The 17,481-nt window shown below is 41.6% G+C and overlaps 1 long non-coding RNA gene across 1 annotated transcript; it reads right to left on the bottom strand.

The window, feature by feature from the left end:
- Positions 1-740: 740 nt before the first annotated feature.
- On the bottom strand, positions 741-13,163 carry LOC125481754. The gene is made up of 3 exons (XR_007261453.1): positions 13,029-13,163; positions 7,726-7,937; positions 741-983 (listed from the first exon to the last, which is right to left on the bottom strand). It is a non-coding gene; the product is annotated as an uncharacterized LOC125481754 (long non-coding RNA).
- Positions 13,164-17,481: the final 4,318 nt, after the last annotated feature.

Consider the following 17,481-nt stretch of genomic DNA (forward strand, 5'->3'; position numbering starts at 1 on the left):
TAAGACACAAGCTAACATTAAATTATTCCATTCCAATGGATGGAGTTTAGTCAGCTGTAAACAAATTCTTTGATGCAGTTGCAGATTCAAATATCAGAAACACATTAGATGCAATAGGTAGGAGGTTCATTGTCTTTCCACTGAAAGTGTGCTTCTCCTGGTAACCAACAAAAATCTTAGCAGTATTGGATCTAAAGGAGATTGTGTGGCAATGTACATGGTGTCATTGAAACTGAACTCAACTGCATAAGTTATTAAGTTTATGAGTTTGCTGAACTGAGATTCCCACAGAGATGGCCATGATGGAGTGACATAATGCGAATGTCAACAGCTTCTTTGTGTTGGTAAATAAGTTAGTAATGTCAAGAGAGCACATAGACATGTTATTACTGTCAACATGTAGGCTTTGTATGGCATCATTTATGTTGTTGTTAAGATTTACAAGTAACTGATCTTGCTGCATCTCCATGCCAATGATGGCCCAACCAATCAGCACTCCATTCTCATGCTGTACAAGATGTGGGATTTTGTTCAAGTCTGTTTCTTGTGTCATAGTTCTGATAAATGCAACACTGAAAGCTTCAACTTCTTCTCTCCTTTTAGAAATGTTTAAAAACACAATTTATTCTTTTAAGATGCACTTATGTTATAAATAAGTGACAAAGTTGGAGTATAGTGAAGTGTCAATGCAATTTGCAGTGAGAAACATGTAGAATGTACATTCTGAAAGCTGTTGACTAATCTCAAAATTAACCATTAGTGTAACACACCTATCATAGATCAGGAAGTCATCCTTAATTCCTCGGAGCAGCGTCCAAACATCAGGTTGATTAACATCCTGCTGATACACGGGAATTTGATTTTCCACCTTTGAGTTTAGATGTTGGTACTTTTCACGTGAGGATTTCCCTTGGTGATTTACCACAATGAAGGAGACATTCACAAATCCATTTTCGTGTAGTTTTTGTTGCAGGACTGTCAAACTGAAATGATAAATTAATTTATAAACCACAAACTGAAGATAGAATGTTAAATGAGCCTTAGCTAAGGTATATATGAGTTGGGATATTTCATTAAGTTATTATTAATTAATACTGCTAATATTAATTACAAACTAACAAAGTAATTAGAGGAATGAAATAATAGGAATGATAACTTTGTTCAAGTGTTACTCATCTTTCTGAAAGAAAAGAAGTTTTGTTACGTGCTTCCAAAACTGGAAAGTTGCTAAATTTACAATCCTGTCTGCAGCGTTAAAAAGCAATAATCTTGGGCAGCATTGGCAAAGCAGTACTTATTGATATGAATTAGATAAGTTGGTGTTAACTTTCAAAAATTTGATAGACTCCAGATTCCATCAGTCTGGCAAGTACCAAATAAAACCTTTCGTTTAAGAAGGGAGGGAAACAGAAAAAGATAAACTACAGGTAATCAGCCTGACATCTGTCGTGGGGAGAATGAATTGATCAATCATTAAGGAGCTTAGAGCTGAACACTTAGAAAAATTCAAGGTAATCAGAAAGAGTCAGAATGGTTTCATTTCATGAAACGTAAATCATATTTAACTAGTTTATTGGAATCGTCTGAAGGATTACTGTGAGCTGTGGATAAAAGGGAACCTGTACTTTGATTTCCAGAAGGCATTTGACAACGTGCCACAGACAAGGACATGCTGAAAATAAAAGATCATTGTGCTTTTATTGGTGGTGGAATAATATGATAGCATGGTTAGAGGATTAGCTGGCAGAAAACAGCGTATGCATAAATGGGCCTTCTGATTGACAGTTCTGACAAGTACAGTAGCCTTTTACAATTATTATCAAAGATTTAAATGAAGGGAGCGAAGGCATAAATCTGTAAATGACAAAGATAGGTAGGAACATATGTTGTGAAAAGGACATAGGAAGATGCTGAAGAAGAGTCTTTAGACTCAAAACGTTAGCTGTTTTTCTCTGTCCACAAATGTTGCCAGACCTTCTCCAGCGTCTTTTGTTTTTAACTACAGAGGATGCCAATAGATATATATAAGTTCGGACAGTGGGCATAAATCTGCAGATGGAGTATAATGTGGAATGAGTAAGTTGATTTACAAGGAAAGGATGAACAGGCTGGGCTTGTTTCCACTGGAGTTTTGAAGAGTGAGCAGTGATTGTGTGTGAGCAATATTGTTTTAAAATTAAGGGTCACTGTTTCAGGTCAGGGATGAGCAAATTCTTGTTTCTCTTAGGGGGTTGTGTGATTTGGGAATTTTATCTCAAAAATCAGTGGACACAGTGTTAGTGAAGGTTTTTTATTTAAGGTCGAAGTTGATGGATTCTTGTTAGGCAAAGGAGTCACAGGTTATAGGGGGTAGATGGCACAGTGGAAATCAAAACACAAACAGATTAGCCATGATCCTTTTGAATGGTACAGCAGGCCCAATGGGCCAAACAGCCTACTTTGCTTCTAATTCTTATATTTGTGTCATAAGTTTTACAATTTATAGTTTTTTTGAAAGTGAGGGGTGGTGGATGGAAGAGGAGTTCAAACCAGATTGAAATGTGACCCTGGATATTTGCAGAGGATTATCTCAGGATGAATTAATAACTAATTGAATTAAGTTCCAATTCCAAGAACCAGTCCCTAAAACCTGTCTTTTATGCCAAGGGGGAGTACATTATACAAAAAGGTTATTAAAGGGGAAATTTGGAGACAGTGAAATACTGATGCTGGCGTGCTATGTGCAGACTGATTCATCAGTGCACAACTCACCAGAAACTATTCCTCATTCGGCACAATAAATGAATTGCCAGGGGGCTGTGAATTGGAATGAGTTTATATCGATGAGTATGAGGAGAGATAATTTTTAAAATGTGGAACTTAGTGGTTGAGATTTTCAGGTCAGGGTCAGGAGCCCAGCAAATGGAGAATTCTTGGGTTCTGACCCTGTGTCAGTCTCGTGACACTATTTACAAACATTCATATCTTAATTAAGCTGATGGTGCTCGATTAGTGGTGGTGAGCACTGCCACAGAGCTGGAATGACTCCTGAAATGACATGTAGCAATAATTGTGGATTTTTAACAGATCTTTAACACAGTACGGCAAGAATTGACATGACAAGGCTTATGGATGTATGGTATTCCTCAAAATTTGTCAGACAGTTTGAAAATATCTAAAATAAGTAATTGACCACTGTTAGAGTGGATAGTAAACTAATGAAATGGTTCAAATTAATAGCTGGGATGAGACAAGGGTGACATTTTGAATCTTGTACTGCAGGCTACACTGGTATTGTGCAACAAGATAGGATTAATGAATAATACTGAAGTCTAGGTAGGAGTAATCATAATGTGATTGCATTTTACATTCACTTTGAGGGAGGGAAGACTGGGGCCATGCTTAACTTTTTAAAATTTAAATAAGGCCAATTATGAAGCATGAAAGCATGGCTGACAAAAGTAAATTGGCAAGTTGGGTTAACAGAAAGGTAAATAGAGTTGCAGTGTCAGGCATTTAAGTGGATATTTCAGAATATACAGAATAAATACATTTCAATGAGTAAGAAAATTTCCAATAGATTTCATTCCATTAACCCACTGTCTGTGGTTAAATGGAAATATTGAAGATAGCATCAAACTTAAAGAAAAAGCAAGTCATTGTGCAAAGACAGGTGGCACTTAAGAAGATTGGACAGAAAGTAAAAAACAAAGAATCACAAAAAAATGAATAGAAAGAGAAAGAAGTTAGAGTACAAGAGGAATCTAAGAGCTGATAGTAGGAGTTTCTATAAATATTTAAAGAAGAAAATAGTTAACAAAATGAGTGTTGGTCCTACAGAAAGTGGAAGTGAGAGTAAAGCATTACTAACAGAAAATAAGGAATGGCAGATGAGTTGAACAGGTATTTTGCATCAGTCTTCACCACACAGAGTACAAATAACATCCCAGAAGCAACGATACATTGGGAAATGGAAGGAAGGGAGGAACTCAAGAAAATCACAATTATCAGAGAAGTGGTTCTGAGTAAAATTGTTGGAGCTGTGGATTGACAAGAATGGATGGACTTCATCTCAGTGCCTTAAAAGAAGTGGCTAGTGAGATTGATGATGCATTACCTTTAAGTTTTCCAAAATTCCCTGATGTGGGGATAGAAGAAAGCAAATGTAGCTCTTATACAAAAAGGGAAGGGAACAGAAAGGAGGAAATGCCAGGCAGGATAACCTGCCATCTATCATAGAGAAGCTATGGTTAAAAAAGTTACACCCAGCATTCGGATAAGCTCAAAATAATCAGGCAGTCAACATGGTTTGGTGAAAGGGTCATCTTATTTGACCAATCTATTGGAGGTCTTTGAGGAGGTAACAAATGCTGTCGTTAAAGGGGAACTGGAGGGTATACTGTACTTTGATTTTCAGAAGTTATTCAATAATGTGCCATAACAAGGGTTTTTGTAGAAAATAAAAGTTTATGGTGTAATGTGTAACATGTTGGCATGAATTTTGGTTTGGCCGACTAACAGGAAGCAAAGCAGATTGGCAAGATATAATGAGTGGTGTACCACAACTGTTGGTGCTAGGGCCTTAACTGCTTACAATTTATTTAAAAGGACTTAGCAATTTTGGGCCCGGTATCTAAGAAAGGATGTGCTGGCCTTGGTGTGGGTCCAGAGGACGTTTATAAGAATGATTCCAAGGATGAAGGGCTTGTCATGTCAGGAGAGGCTGAGGACTCTGGGTCTGTACTCAGAGCATAGAAGGATGTGGAGGAAATCAGATTGAAGTTTCCATAATACTGAGATCCCTGGATAGAGTGGACTTGGAGAAGATGCTTCCTCTAATAGGAGAGACTAGAACCTGAAAGCATAGCCTCAGAGTGAAGGGAACGATCCTGTGGAACTGAGATGAGAAGGAATTTCTTCAGCTAGAGGGTTGTTAATTTGTGGAACTTGTTACCACAGAAGGTTGAGGTGGCCAAGTCGTTGAGTGTATTTAAGACAGAGATAGATAGGTTCTTGATTAGTGAGGGGTTCAAGGGTTATGGGCAGAAGTCAGCATAATGGGGTTGAGAAACATATCAGCCATGATCAAGTGGTGGAGCAGACTTGATAGGCCAGATGGCCTAATTTTTGGTCTCAGGTATGTTTGTCAAATTTGCTGATGGCACAAAGTTAGGCAGAAAAATAAGTTGTGAAGAGGACCCAAAAAAAAAAGGTTAAATGAATGGACAAAGAAGTGGAAAAATGGAGTATAGTGCAGGAAAAATGTGAAATTATCCATTACGGCAGAAAGAATAAAAGAAAGGATAATATCTAAATGATGAGATATTGCGAAGCACTGAGTTACAGAAGGAACTGAATGCCCCAGTTGCATTTTGGTAAGACAAACAAGGGCAGGGCTTATACAGTTAATGGTAGGGCCCTGCATAGTTTTGTACAACAGAGAGGTCCAGGGGTTCTTTGAAATTTGTATCACATGTAGACAGGGTGGTTAAGAAGGCATTTAGCACACTTGCCTTCATTGCTCAGACCGTTGAATATAGGAGTTGGGACAACATGTTGAGGTTGTACAGGATGTTGGTGAGGCCTCCCCTGGAGTGCTGTGTACAGTTCTGGTCACCCTGCTATACGAAGGATATTATTAAATTGGAGAGGGTTCAGAAGAGATTTATTAGGATATTGCCAGGAATGGAGAGTTTGAGTTAAAAAGATAGGCTGGAGTGTTGGAGGTTGAGCAGTGACCTTAGAGAGATTTATAAAATCATGGAGGGCACAGATAAGGTGAATAGCAAGGGTCTTTTCCCCAGGGTGGGTGAGTTCAAAATGAGAGGACATATTTTTAAGGTGAGAGGAGAAAGATTTACAAAGTTCATGAGAGGCAAGCTTTTTCACACAGACAGTGGTTTGTGTGTGGAATGAACTGCCAGAGGAAGTGGTGGAGGCGGGTACAGTTACAACATTTAAAAGACATGAATAGGAAAGGTTTGGAGGGATATGGGTCAAACACAGGCAAGTGGGATTAGTTTCATTTGGGAACATGATCGGCGTGGACTGGTTGGACAGAAGGGCCTGTTTCCATGCTGTATGACTATGACTCTATGAATAAAAGAAAAAGGGTGCAGTGAGTAATTAGGAAAGCTAATAGAATGTTAATATTTATTGCAAGGAGAATCTAATGCAAAATTAAGTGAATTGTACTTCAGTTATAAAGCACGCTGGTGAGACCACATCTGGAGTACTATGCACAATATTGATCACTTTATTAAAAGGAAAGATATGAATGCATTCGTGGCACTTTGGAGACATTTACCAAACTGGAATCACAAAAATTGGTAAAATTATTCTAACTTATTGATATAATCAGGAACAAATGCATTTAATTTATTATCCTTACCTGAATCAGCAGGTTGTCATCTGAGGTAAGGTTTGGCAGGTTAATCTTGTATCTAATGGAGTTTAGATTTAGAAAATGTGCTTGAAGCATAAAATCCTGAAGGTTCTTGAAAGGTTAGATGTGGAGAGAATGCTTCCCCTTGTGGGAGAATCTAGAACTAGGGGGTCACAAATCAGGGATTCCCATTTAAAACAGAGGTGAATCGGGACTTTCTCCCCCTCAGAGGATCATGAGTCTTTGGAACTCTCTTCCTGAAAAGGTGATGTAAGCAGAGTCCTTAAATATTTCTAAGTCAGAGGTAGATAGATTTTTGTCAAGAGAAAGGTGAAAGGGTTTCAGGAGAGGTGGGCATGTGGATGGGCTGTTAGAATTGGGTGGTACAGTGGCTCAGCGGTTAGCAATATTGCCTCACAGTGGCAGGGACCCAGGTTTGATTCCAGCCTTGGGCGACTGTGTGGAGTTTACATGTTCTCCCCATGTCTGCATGGGTTTCCTCAGGGTGCTCCAGTTTCCTCCCACAGGCCAAAGATGTGTAGGGTTAGGTAGATTGGCCATGCTAACTTCCCCATAATGTACAGGTTAGGTGGGTTAGCCATGGGAAATGCAGGGTTACAGGGATGTGGTGGGTCTGGGTGGGATGCTGTTTGGAGGGTCAGTGTGGATTCTAGGGGCTGAATGGCCTGCTTCCACATTGTAGGGATTCCTATAAAGATAAGCCATGATCTTATAGAACGGCTTGATGGGCTGAACAACCTCTGTTGCTTCTGATTCATGTGTTTGTAGGCAGTTATGAAACGTGCTACATTCATAATATGCAACAGAACTGACAAAACTGGTGCAGAATTAGGCTTTGTAAATTTCTACGATCTGGAAGTGTAAATAAATAACAGACCAATAGTGAAAACTGAAATGAGATTATTCTTGCTTCTTGCTACTACAGAGCATTATTTTCCCTGTTGGACATCAGGGGCTTTCAGTAACACTCTAATTTCATTAGAACTTGGAAAGGGCATGAAAAGTTTTGGACTCCAGAATGATCCACACAAAGGAGACATTGTGGCCCATTGTGCTGTGCCAAGACTTTAGAAGAGCTATAGAATTGTAGGGTTAGGGAATAAAAAGTGTGTTAGATACTGCTGAGCTAGCTCTCTGATAGTCATTACTTGCCAGACGTCTGCTGCTGGAAAAAATCCTGTCATTTCCAGTTCAGCTGAAAGTTTGCCAATTTGTGATTTTGCTGTTCAAGCCAGTATGTGACCTTGTGTATACTGCATTATTCCTCCACATAAACATATAAAACAATTCCACCTTGTTGACATAAAAAGGAGCAAATGCACTTAATTTATTGCTCTTACCCAGCTGCCTGAGTCAGACAGAAATGTCAGCTAGCCTGGAGCAGGGCCACAACTGTCACTTTGCCCAGAGAATCGGTCATTGGTTCTTTCCCTCCAATGGTCCATGCTGGTGGCTTGTTGCAGTGCTCCTGACCCTCCACCCACCCCACCAGGAGCAGGCAGAGAGTCAGGGCAACGCCCAGCCCTTTTCGCATTAACGCTCAGGGCTTTGGCTGAAAGAAAAGTATTAAAGTCTTGATTTGATGAAATTTTAACAACTTTTGCAACTGGACAGTACACATTTTGGACATAACCCATTCTTCCAGATTTTCATTTCAGACCACCATCAATATCCAGTTCACCATAATGATTTCTGAAGAAGGGCCCCGACCCAAAACGTCAGCTTTCCTGCTCCTCTGATGCTGCCTGGCCTGCTGTGTTCCTCCAGCTCCACGCTGTGTTATCTCTGACTCCAGCATCGGCAGTTCTTACTATCTCCGAGTTAGAATTTGGTGTTTGTAAAATGCTAGGCGGAGGAAGCATTGCATGGTCCCTTTAAAATATCCTTTTTTCTGTGCTTAGAGATTTAAAATGGATGTCTGTGAGCAGCAGCTTGAAAGTTTGTAAGTACATAGAGAGCACCCGAATTGAAACATTTATATCAAAAGGCCATACAGTTGACAGGCCAAGCAACAGTTTTACCAAGACAACAAGTATTCAATTTAGCCAATCAGTTTGAACCAGGCACTTAGACATTAATAAACAATTAAATTTAAATCTGATGGCTTTAACAACATGTTGACCAATCCTATTGTAAGAAATGTTGATATGTCTTCAAGAGTATAAAGGAAGGGGCCAGAGCTAACTACCATCCGCCAGATCCAATAGCCTTCAGCTCTCAAAAGAGAATCGCAGGCTGTCATAGCCTTCTCTATGTCTTAGAGAAAGCACCATCTAAACATCAAAGGTACCATCAGCACAACTAGTTAATATTCTGAAGAAGGGTCCCAACCTGAAAGGTCAGTCTTCCTGCTCCCCTGATGCTGCTTGGCCTGCTGTGTTCATCCAGCTCCACACAGTGTTATCTCACCATAATGATAGTTTTGTTTTATAATAAACCACAATTTTATTGGAATATAATTTTATTCATTGTACTTTCATAGAAGAATATTTTGGACAGTATTAAAATACTCTCAACACATTAGAATCCCTACAGTGTGGAAACAGGCCCTTCAGCCCAACAAGTCCACACTGACTCTCAGAGCATCCCACCCAGATCCATTCCCCTATAACCCACCCAATCTACACATCCCTGAACACTGCGGGCAATGTAGCATGGCCAATTCACCTAGCCTGCACATCTTTGGACTGTAGGAGGGAACTGGAGCACCCAGAGGAAACCCATGCAGACATGAGGAGAATGTGCAAACTCTGCACAGAAAGTCACCCGAGGCTGGAATCAAACCCAGGTCCCTGGTGCTGTGAGGCAGCAGTGCTAACCACTGAGCCACCATGCCACCCCTATGATTCAGATACTCAAGCAAACCAAAATCTTACTTAGCCTGGTGTTAAAGCAAATTGCTGCAAATATAGAGTTAGCATAAATCTCCCTAGAGAATATTTGATTTCTTTAGGACAATTGAGCATTGCTACCTCATTTCTAAATTCACCGTTTAATGATGACTCAAATCCCATTTGCACTACATGGATTGTACCAACTTTGCTGGTTAATTTGGGATCATATCTTCCAATTCCACCAATTTATACTCAATTCAATTAAGCTTCCCTCTTTTTGGGAAAAGAACGGTGTAAATTCATCTACTTCTCCATTTGTCAGTGTTAATGGGCAGAAAAATAAAACTAACATTTCAGGTCAAAGAACTTTCACCAGAACAGAAAAGTCAGAATTCTGTTTTGTTTTCCACAGACACTCCCACAGCCAGATTGTTTCCAGCATTTTCTGGATTGATTTCTGCACCTGGTCTGTTTAGTCTATCCTAGATGTTTAGTAAGAAAAGGCCTCAAGACATCAAATCTGCTGCACTCTTCTTCAATGAGATTGTGGCTGATCTCACAATCCTCAATTACATTTTCCTGCTTTTCCACAGAACCCTTGATTCCCTACTTATTAAAAATTCATCTCAGTGTTGCATGTACTTCACGACCCAGCCTGGACAACACTCTGTGTTAAAGAATTCCACCAATTCTATACCCTCTGAGAGAAGAAATTCCTCATCTCTGTCTTAAAAGGTGTGATCCTTATTCTGAGATTGTGCCCTCTGGTTCTAGACTCTCCCACAAGAGGAAACAACCTTTCCATCTTGTTAAGTTCTCCAAGAATCTTCTATGTTTGAATAAGATCATCTCTCATTCTTTTATAGCCCAATACATAAAGGCTCAACTTACTCCATCTCTCCTCGCAAGATAGTTCTCCATCCTGGGGATCAGCCAAGTGAACCTTCTCTGGTCTGCCTCCAATGTCAGTATATCTCTCCTTATTTAAGGGGCCCAAAACTATTCACAATATTCCAGCTGTGGTCTGATTAGTGTCTTGAACAATTTTAGCAAAACTTCCCTGTTTTTATACTCCATTCCCTTTGAAATAAAGGCCAACATTCCATTTGCTCTTCCCATGACCCTCTGTACCTGGATGCTGGCTTCCTGTGATTTGTGGGTGAGGATTTACAAATCCCTCAGTTCTGTAGATGTATGCAATCTTTTCTTCCTGTCAAAATATATAAATCTCTCATTTTCCCATAATATATTTTACCTGCCAAGTTTTTGCCCGCTCACTTACCATGTCTATATCCTTCTGCAGACTTTTTGTGTCATTATTACCACTTGCTTCCCAACCTATTTTTGTGTTATCTGCAAACTTGGTGACAGGAAATTCACCATTCTCATCCAAGTCCTTAATATAAATTGTAAATAACTGTGGCCTCAGCACAGATCCCTGCGGCTGTTCACTAATTATAGGTTTCCATCCCAACAATAGCCCCATTATCCCAACCCTCTGTTTTTTTAATGTAAAAAATGAAAATCATGAGCAAAAACAAAGTTGCTGGAAAAGCTCAGCAGGTCTGGCAGCATCTGTGAAGGCTGAGAAGTTCTGAGGAAGGGTCACCGGACCCGAAACGTTAACTCTGTTTTTTCTTTCACAGATGCTGCCAGACCTGCTGAGCTTTTCCAGCAACTTTGTTTTTGCTCTGTTTTCTATGAGTTAGCCCACCCTCTATCCATGCTAATATACTGCCTCTGACACATTCGGCTCTTATCTTATTAAGTTGCCTAATGCGTGGTATCTTATTAAGCATCTTCTGAAAATCCAAATTTGGATTTTGGTTGCCTTATCCCCTTCCTAGAATTCTTCTTCCTCACTGGGATATGATTTTGCTGCGAGCCATGATCTATTTTCTTAAAAGTCTGCCATTATTCCTCAATCATCTTTGCTGCTGAACTCCTTTCCCAGTCCACTCCAGCCAACTCTGCCATTATTCCTTTGTGATTACCCTCATTTAAGTTTACACAGAAGTTTCAGACCCAGGTTCCTCCCTCCTGAATTCTACCATCTTACAGTGACTGTTTCCAAGGGGATCTTTTACTCGGAAATAATTTATTAAATCTGCTTATTACTCATTCCCAGGTTCAAAATAGCCTGATCCCTACTTGGACCCACAAAATTTTGTCCCTAACATAATCGATTCTTCCTCATGACTTCCTCTGCCAATCTATCCCAATCTACATGAAGGTTAAAAGTCACACATGATTAACATGCTGCTTTTGTTACATGCTCTCATCTTTTGATTTATTCCCTGTCCTTCCATATAGTTTTAAGGGGAGGGGGGCTGATAGACTACTTCTGCAAGTGTTTTTTTTTCCCTTTTTTTATCTCCACCCATTGGATCCTGCATCTTCTGATTCAAGATCATTTCTTGCTTTTGTACTTATTTCATCCCACACTAACAGCTACTCTGTCTTTCTGTCCGCCCTTTCAAAAAGTCACATACCCCTGAACATTTAATTCTCAGTTTTGATCTCCTTGCAATCATGTCTCTGTAATGGCTACAACATGATACCCATTAACAACATTGACTTCTGAGGAAGGGTCACCAGACATGAAACATTAACTCTGTTTTTTCTTTCGCAGATGCTGCCAGACCTGCTGATCTTTTCCAGCAACTTCTGTTTTTGTTCCTGATTCACAGCATCCGCAGTTCTTTCGGTTTTTATGATGATAGCCATTAACCTGTATTTGAGCAGTTGATTCATTTATTTTGTTCTGCATACTACTGCGTACAAGTAAAGATCATTAATTTTGGCATTTTACCATTTCACCCTGTCCCCTGACCCTATTTATTGCCTTTTTTTAAATGTTTGGATACTCTGTCCCAATCACTGCCCTATAATGCTGCCAAATCCTCTCGTCAGTCAATATTTCCCCTCTCCCAAACCCACCCCCGCCTCGTTGAAAGCCCTCTCGACAGTCCTAATTATTTTGATTGGTCAAGGCATGGTAGGAGGCGATGTTTGCTGTTGTTGAAACATCCAGTTCAGTTAGCTATATTTATAGTTTGAAACTGGCAGTGGATGGATTTTCAAGAAGTGTGGTTTAGATCTTCATATACTAGAGTTGAAATAGGAATCCGTACAACATGGCGAACACCAGCACAGGGCGATTCTCTATTCATTTAGCGTGCTGTGTTTTATTTAAGTTATAAATTCGAACTGTTGGCACTGAACAAGACAGATTTGTGAAGATTGCTCCATTTCTTGTGTTGGTAGATGCCTTGTAAAGCACGAGCAACGCTTGCCAATTCTGCAACAGCTTCTCTTTCATATCGATTTCACAGATTCTAACGTTTTCAGATTAAAAATAACCCCTAGAAATACTCAAAAGGAATCTAAATCTACAAAAATTTCAAAGATTTTTGAAAAGGGTCCTAAAGGATAAAAAAAGACGCGAACAGGTTCTGAAATTAACGCAATAATAACTGGGCAGTACTTAACATAATTATTCGGTGGCTTCAAATACATTTCAATCACAAAACCTGAACGAGTAACTCCAACGATCGGACTTTTCATCATAAACTGCGTGACTCAATCGCACTCATTCACTGAGCAAAAGACATCGCTGATTTAAAAAAACAATCAGTTTTAATTGTTTGCTTCATTAGACTTGGCACGTTTTCTAAAAAAAAGGCCGCTGACAAAATAAGGAAAAAGTACCACTCTACCTTGCACTATTAATTGCTATTTACTTATTTTAACAGTTTAATGCAAACATATCCGTTAACTTCATTAAAACGTACAACATTATGCCTTACGTGTTGTTTTGGTCTTCTTATTTAGTTCTTATTTCTGCTCCGATTGGTCTTTTCTATCGGGCTACCAGTTGTTCCTCGCTATTTATATTCCTGTTGTTTATCTCTGTCTCTTTGCAGTCACAAGATTTGGCTCAAAGTTCACATCTGTCAGCCATACAGTAAAAAGAAAACCAGCAACTATGTGCCCAGTTCCCACTTTCTCGTCTTTTTTAAAAGCTATTGTTTCACTTCATGAAAAAGGCAACAGTCAGATACTTATTCCGATATTTCCTAATGGTGTTACTAACATTTTTAGATGTGAAAGTATTTCAAGGCCCTGTGGTAGAATGTAGAATATTATGAAATAAACAATATGTTTAAAACTAACTGCTTCCAGAAGATTTTTTTTTCATTCCCATGAGGGATTTCACAGAAACTTCTCCACCATCACAAAAGGCAGCAAAAAAATCTGAGCAACAAAATAGTCTGTGAAAGTTAGTGAAAATATGAGGGTCTTATTTTGGGAGTGACAGATTTTAGATAATTGCTTTTCTTCAACAGGTCAAAGCTCCTTTTAATGATTAATTCCTAGTTAATCTTGAAAGAGATAAATTCCACTTTTAAGTCAATCTAAGCAGAAATATCCACGATTGTTTCTGTCTGCCCTCTTCACAAAACTATATACAAAGACAGCAGCAATAATCTCTTCAGAGATAGTAGGAACTGCAGATGCTGGAGAATCTGAGATAACAAGGTGTAGAGCTGGATGAACACAGCAGGCCAAGCAGCATCAGAGGAGCAGGAAGGCTGACGTTTCGGGCCTAGACCCTTCTTCAGAAATGGGGGAGGGGGAGGGGGAAGGATGTTCTGAAATAAATAGGGAGCGAGGGGGAGGTGGATAGAAGATGGATAGAGGAGAAGATAGGTTCCAATGTGGACTTCACAAGCTTCAAAATCTCCCCTCCCCCTACCGCACCCCAAAACCAGCCCAGCTCATCCCCGCCTCCCTAACCTGTCCTTCCTCCAACCTATCCCCTCCTCCCACCTCAAGCCCCACCCCCATCTCCTACCTACTAACCTCATCCCGCCCCCTTGACCTGTCCGTCCTCCCTGGACTGACCTATCTCCTCCCTAATTCTCCAGCTACACTCACCTTTACTGGCTCCATCCCCGCCTCTTTGACCTGTCTGTTTCCTCTCCGCCTATCTTCTCCTCTATCCATCTTCTATCCGCCTCCCCCTCTCTCTCTATTTATTTCAGAACCCCCTTCCCCTCCCCCATTTCTGAAGAAGGGTCTAGGCCCGAAACGTCAGCATTCCTGCTCCTCTGATGCTGCTTGGCCTGCTGTGTTCATCCAGCTCTACACCTTGTTAGCAACAATCTTTTACCTGGCACCTTTCACATAATCAAACATCCAAGCCACTTCACAGTGAGTGAGTATTATAAAACAAACTGTGGCAATGAGCCATAGAAAGTGATATTAGGTTTTTTTAATTCATTCATGGGATGGGGGCGTCGCTGACCAGACAGCATTTATTGCCCATCCCTAACTGCCCAGAGGGCAGTTAAGAATCAACCACATTAAGGGTGGCATGGTAGCTCAGTGGTTAACCCTGCTGGCTCACAGCACCAGAGACCCGGGTTGGATTCCACCCTCGGGCAACTGTCTGTGTGGAGTTTGCACATTCTCCCCGTGTCTGCGTGGGTTTCCTGCGGGTGTTCCGGTTTCCTCCCACAATCCAAAGATGTGCAGGCAAGGTGGATTGGCCGTGCTAAATTGCCTGTTGTGTTCAGGGATGTGGAGATTAGGGGTTATGTCTGGGTGGGATGCTGTGTGGACTTGTTGGGCCGAAGGGCCTGTTTCCACACTGTTGGGATTCTAAGTACATTGTAGTGGGTCCGGAGTCACACGTAGGCCAGACCAGGTAAGGATGGCAGTTTCCTTCCCTAAAGGACATTAATGAACCAGATGGGTTAGTCTGACAATTGACAATGGATTCTTGGTCATCATTCAATTCTTAATTCCAGATATTTTATTGATTTCAAATTCCACCATCTGCCATGGCGGGATTTGAACCCAGGTCCCCAGAATGTTACCCTACCTTCCCCTGGACCATGACCCCATCATGACACATCAGGCCATTGTATCTACTACAGTTACTGATCTCATTTCATCCGGTGATCTCCCCTCCTCTGCTCCCAAGCTGATAGACCCCCAACCCCGCACAGCTCGCTTCTACCTCTTCCCAAAAATCCACAAACAGGACTGTCCTGACAGACCCATTGTTTCAGCCTGCACGTGCCTCACAGAACTCAACTCTTCCTACCTTGACTCAGTCTTCTCCCCCCTGGTCCAATCCCTACCCACGTACATCCATGAATCATCTGCGCCTTCTGCAGGTTTCAAAACTTTCAATTTGCCGGTCCCAGCCACCTCCTCTTTACCATGGATGTGCAATCCCTTTACACGTCCAATACCACCAGGACGGTCTTAGGGCTCTCTGCTTCTTCCTGGAGCAAAGACCTGAACCATCCCCACCCATCACCACCGCTTGGCTGAGCTCATCGTCACCCTCAACAACTTCTCTGTTATGTTGTCTTATTTTCTTCAGGTAAGAGGGGTTGCCATGGGTACCCACAGGGGCCCTAGTTATGCCTGTCTCTTTGTGGGGTACATGGAACATTCCTTGTTCCAGTCCTATTCTGGCCCCCACCCACAACTCTTTCTCCGATACATCGATGATATCATCGGTGCTGCTTCCCTCTCTCATCTGGAACTGGAAAACTTCATCAATTTCACCTCCAATTTCCACCCTGCCCTCACTTTCATCTGGTCTATCTCTGACTCTTCCCTTCCCTTCCTAGACATTTGTGTTTCCATTTCTGGGGATAGACTGGCCACTAATATCCATTACAAACCCACTGACTCCCACAGCTACCTGGACTATACACCCTCACACCCCACTTCCTGTAAAGACTCCATCCCATTCTCTCAGTTCCTCCATTTCCATCGTATATGTTCAGAGGAGGCCAACGTTGACAAGGAAGCCTCCGAAATGCCCACCTTCTTCCTCAACCGAGGATTCCAGCTCCGTGGTCGACAGGGTCCTCAAGCGGGTCTGACCCATCTCCCGCACTTCCGCCCTCATGCCTTCTCTTCCCTCCCACAACAGTTCCCCTTATCCTCACCTACCATCCCATCAGCATCCACATCCAGAAGATCATCAGGTGCCATTTCCACCACCTCCAGTGAGATGCCACCACCAGACACATATTCCCCTCCTCTCCCTTGTCCGCCTTCTGCAGGGACCGTTCCCTCTGGGACACCCTGGTCCACACTTCCTTCACCCCCAACACCTCCCCACAGCCCTACGGCACGTTCCTCTGTAACCGGAGAAGATGCAACACCTGCCCATTTACCTCCCTCCTCCCCAGTATCCAAGGGCCCAAACATACCTTCCAGGTGAAGCTTCATTTGCACTTCCCAGACTCTAGTCTATTGCGTTCGCTGCTCACAACATAGTCTCCTCTACATTGGGGAAATGAAGTGTAGACTTGGCGACCACTTTGTAGAACACCTACGTTCTGCTCACAAAAAAGACCCTGAACTACCTGTTCCCTGCCACGTTAACACACCACCCTGTTCCCTGGCCAGCGTTTCTGTGTCTGGTTTGCTGCAGTGTTCTAGTGAAGCTTAACACAAGGTGGAAGAACAACACCTCATTTTCTGCTTGGGGACCCTACAGCCCTCCGGACTCAATATGGAGTTCAATAATTTTAGGGCCTAAACTCTCCCATATCCCAGCCCCCAACCCCACACACGAGGCCTTGTTACCACATAGCCTGCCATTACATACCCCCTGTTGTTAGTCACTAACAGTCCCCATTAACAACTATTCACCCTCGCAGCCTGATCGTTATCAACACTTTGTCTGTCCAACTGTCTTTCTCTCTCTCTTTAGTCTCTATCCTATTGTTTACTCCCTACCCCATCCACCTCCCTATTTTCTGCACATAAATTGACGTTTTCCCAGCCACCATCAGTTCTGAGGAAGGGTCACTGGACCTGAAACATTAACTCTTTTCTTTCTTTCACAGATGCTGCCAGACCTGCTGAGCTTTTCCCACAACTTTGTTTTTGTTCACTAGTTTTTGTTTTTGTTTTGTCTCTAGATTAACAGTCCAGCAATAATACCACTAGGCCATCACCTCAGATGACCAAGTGAGGTACAGAACCAGAATTACAGAGAGACAATTACAGAATTTGGAGGTCAGGTAACTGAAGGCACAGCCACCAATGATGAAACAATTAAAATTGCCAAGGTAAGTACTGCACTTCCTCCACAACAACACACAATGCTGGGGCCCCCCAAGGAAGCATCCTCAGTTCCCTACTCTCCTTGCTGTACACCTACAGCGGTGTTGCCAAATTCTTAACAAATGCAATCTACAAGTTTGCTGACACCACCGTAGT

Source organism: Rhincodon typus, unplaced genomic scaffold (assembly GCF_021869965.1).
Source record: "Rhincodon typus isolate 14 unplaced genomic scaffold, sRhiTyp1.1 hic_rhity00003429, whole genome shotgun sequence".
In the NCBI taxonomy this organism is placed as follows: domain Eukaryota; kingdom Metazoa; phylum Chordata; class Chondrichthyes; order Orectolobiformes; family Rhincodontidae; genus Rhincodon; species Rhincodon typus.